Source organism: Papaver somniferum, chromosome 6 (genome assembly GCF_003573695.1).
Source record: "Papaver somniferum cultivar HN1 chromosome 6, ASM357369v1, whole genome shotgun sequence".
In the NCBI taxonomy this organism is placed as follows: domain Eukaryota; kingdom Viridiplantae; phylum Streptophyta; class Magnoliopsida; order Ranunculales; family Papaveraceae; genus Papaver; species Papaver somniferum.
The window spans coordinates 123,579,475-123,583,216 of NC_039363.1; the positions used below are offsets into that span (position 1 = coordinate 123,579,475).

General features: G+C 37.0%; 1 long non-coding RNA gene across 1 annotated transcript; it reads left to right on the top strand.

Annotated features, from left to right (window-relative positions):
* The first annotated feature begins 309 nt into the window (after positions 1-309).
* Positions 310-3,086, top strand: LOC113289138. The gene is made up of 2 exons (XR_003330866.1): positions 310-1,454; positions 2,755-3,086. It is a non-coding gene; the product is annotated as an uncharacterized LOC113289138 (long non-coding RNA).
* The last annotated feature ends 656 nt before the right edge of the window (positions 3,087-3,742 follow it).

Sequence of the window (3,742 nt, forward strand, 5' to 3'; positions counted from 1 at the left end):
TCAACGCTATTAGACCGGTCAAGTGTCGAACTAGCCGATAATAACTCGATTAGTTTAACACGAACGTTAATTAATAGGAATTAATCTAACAACGATTTACATACGAAATTAGTACCGTTGGATAGACCTCGAAAAGTTAGATGGAATGGGCTACTCGAACGTGTCGTTCGGATACTGGACGAAGAAGAAATCATCAAATTAGCATAAAGGCCAAATTAGTCTTTTTTTCATTGGACCGACTCGGGCTTCCCTTATCACGGATAGTGTGTGTTTAGTATTCCGTTGGTCTTATCACGACCAAATCGAAGAGAAAATTCATTCTCTTATCTTCTTCTTTCTCTTCTATTTTCTTCTTCTCTTTCTTCTCTTCTTCCCGTTCTTCTCTTGTTGCGAGAATTTGAAAGATTAAACGAAAGTTTTGAAATCGATAGAAGTTTTATGTGATATTGAGGATGGAATTGAGTATCTGGTGATGGGTATTGCGATTTGAGATCAAGGAAGAAGATTTATATCTGATTTCCCATTCACAGTGAAGAATTAGGGTGTTGAGATTGATGATGAGTTCTTGTTGAAATTGATAAGTTACTCGGGTTTTTGATGGAGGATGAATCGAGAGGGTTGTTGTGTGATTGGTCCGGCAGAGTTGTGATAGTGAAGAATTATGAGTTAGGGTTTCTGGAAGAAATCAAAAGAAGAGTTAGATGATGAAATTGAAGGTTTAAAGGATTAATTAGAGTATGGGTTTATTCTTAATTGGTGTTTGATGGAAGTTATGGAATTTTTCTGTGAAGCTTCAACGAATTAGGGTTTCTGCAAGTTGAGATCTAATTGATAATGAACCATGAGAAATTGGAACATGATGTTAATTGGTAGAATTGGATTGGGGGAAACGCAATTCAGTGGATGTTGATACTTGGGTAAGTCTCTAAATTGATTCAGTTCTAGTATTTTAATTTGAATGGTTTTAATTGTTGAGATTGGGTGATTATGAATGAATATGAGTTTTAGATGAAGTAGTATGAAGATGTGGTTTTATGTGTATGGATGCTTGCAGGGGTGTAATGATTGTTGCAGGACATGAATGTTACTTGGGTATGTCTGAATTTGTGGGTGGTGCAGATTTGATTGTAGAGAATTATAAATATTGGTTACCAGATATGTGTATGTGTTGGTTTGAATTAAAATGGAGTTTCTTGAGAGATTTTCGTAAATGGAGGTATGCTGTATCAGTATTGTTGCAAGGAAGGGTAGTTTGAATTCCATATGCTCATATATAAGTTAGTGATTTGGGAATTGAGATTTCAAGTTGTAATAGTAGTGTTGAATTCAGACTGAACTTGGTAGTGGTAATATTTTCAGAACCTTGAGTTGGGAGAGTAGAATTTGTTTGTGAATGATGTATAGAATCACAGTTGGTTAGTCTTTTTGAAAGCCTGCTGCTACTGCAATTGCAGGTAAACTTAGTTTGCATTTGTAATTAAAATTCAAGTTTGTCTAAGATTAATTGTATAATTTTAGGTTGGTAGAATTGTAATGTTAAAGTTGAAGGTGAGGTTATAGAATTAGTGCTGAAGTATTTGTATGTCATGAGTTGGCTTAGCTAGTTTATGTATGATGTGATGCATTAGTATCTTTGGCCTGTCAAAGCCAGTCAGATGCCAGACTAGTTTGCTTAGCTGACTCAGTTAGTCTGACTTAGTCCACTCAAAGGCCCTAGTATACTTCCCATTGTTTAGCTCTTGTCACTGCCACTTTAGGAAATTAGTTAGGAAAACACAAAGAAATAGCATTACACCCTCCTTGTCCCTGAGGACAAACCCCTGCTTACCTCACTCACTACAACTGACCCTGTATACTTGAAGGTATAAGTTGTAGGTTCTTTTAAAACCACACCAAGTTTTTGGCGCCGCTGCCGGGGACTCGGTAGCGGTGTGATTGTTTCTTTTCTTCCACTTTACTGATTTTTAATATACTACTTGTATATATGTGTTAGATTTTTGGTTTTTTTGTTGTTAATAGTGTTAGATGTAACTAGTTTATTTGATCTGCCATTTTGTAATAGTTTAATAACATCATCATTCCACTTCATCTTAGCTGTAGTTTATCTGCCATTTTGTAGTTGTTAACTTAGCATCACTGCATTTTCATTTTCACTGCACTTTCATTTTCCCTGCATTCCACTTCATCTTGTCTTACTATTTATATATATATGTTAGCTTAGCCTGCCATGTGTTAGCTTAGTCTGCCATGTAACATAGTCTGTCTCATTTGCATACTTAGCAAACAGTAACCTTGTGTATATATGTGTTAGCTTTCTCTTTGTTCTGTCACCTGCATACCTGCAAAGCATCACTGCATCTGTGGCTTTGCCCATTATCTGTGACTTTGCTCATTTTGTCATCGTCTGTAGCTTTTCCCTGCCCTGTAACTGCCTGCTTCCCAGTCTTGGCCTTGTCACAACTGCATCTGTTACTGCATTTGCTTGGAGTACTTGAGCATTAAGTCTGCATATTGACCATTGGGTCATTTTTGGTTCTATAACAAGTGCAACTGTGAAGTTTAACATACTGTGAATGCTTGAATGTGCTGCTGTCATCTTGAATGCCTGAAATCTGTTGCTGTGAATGTGGTGTGGTGCTGTGAATGTGAAATTTGCTGAAATTTGATGTTGTGAATGCCTGAGTTGGCAGTGTCATCTTGAATGCATGAAATTTGTTGTTATGAGAACTAATTCTCTCTTCTGAAAACCACTAGATACCTGCAACTGCTGTGCAAAACAAGGAGAAGGAGAAGCAGAAAAAAACTGTTCTAGTGCCTCAAACAGGTGGTGTGGTGTTGTGAAGAAAAGAGTTGAAGAAATTCTGAATTGTGGTGCTGCATTGGTTTGCCAAAGACAAAGACCCAACTGGTTTGTGCAATGGCTAAAAAGGGGTAAGCCTAAACTTTGGGCTCAACTTCAGCGAAACTAAAGTGTAAACCCAACTGAATTGTAAACTGTGGGATTGTTTAAATTGTATCATGGGCTTGTAATTTTGATTTAAACTGAACTGTGGGCTCTAAAACTGAATTTTGGGCCTGTCCTAGACTGAATTGTGGGCCTCAAAACCCAACTAAAACTTCTCTGCTGGGCTTCGTCCAAACTGCCTAGTGGGCTGTGCATTCTCCCACCAATGTGGGCTTGCTCCTAATTTTAAAACCAAAGTTTTTTTCCCAATATTTTAAAAAAACCAAGTTTTCTCCCTTTTTAAAACCAAAAATTGCTTCCATTTAAACCAAAATTTTGCTCCCATTTTGAAACCAAATTTTAAAACCCAGTTAAACCAAAAATTCCCAAATAGGCTTTACCTTTAAAGTCTAAAACCAAAATTTTGAAACCCATAACTAAAAAGTGTGGGCCTTATTTATCTTTTTGAATTGTGTGATTGTATGATAAACATAACATGTATGGATTTTGGTCTGCTTCTGGGGATGGAAACAAAACTCTTAGAGAACTTGCTTATGGGCATGTGCCACATTATGAGCCTCCCACAGACCATGATGTCAATAGTTATAGGGATTATTATTATGGACCTTCTGTAGGTCATGAACCTCAATATGCAAACCCTAATGACTATTCACACATGTATCATCCACCATTGGGTGAAAGTGAACATCTAGACAATATCCAACTCACACATTCGTCACTTGTGAATCAGTTAGAGGCTCGGATCACTGCTTTAGAAAAGCAAACACATGAGAAATC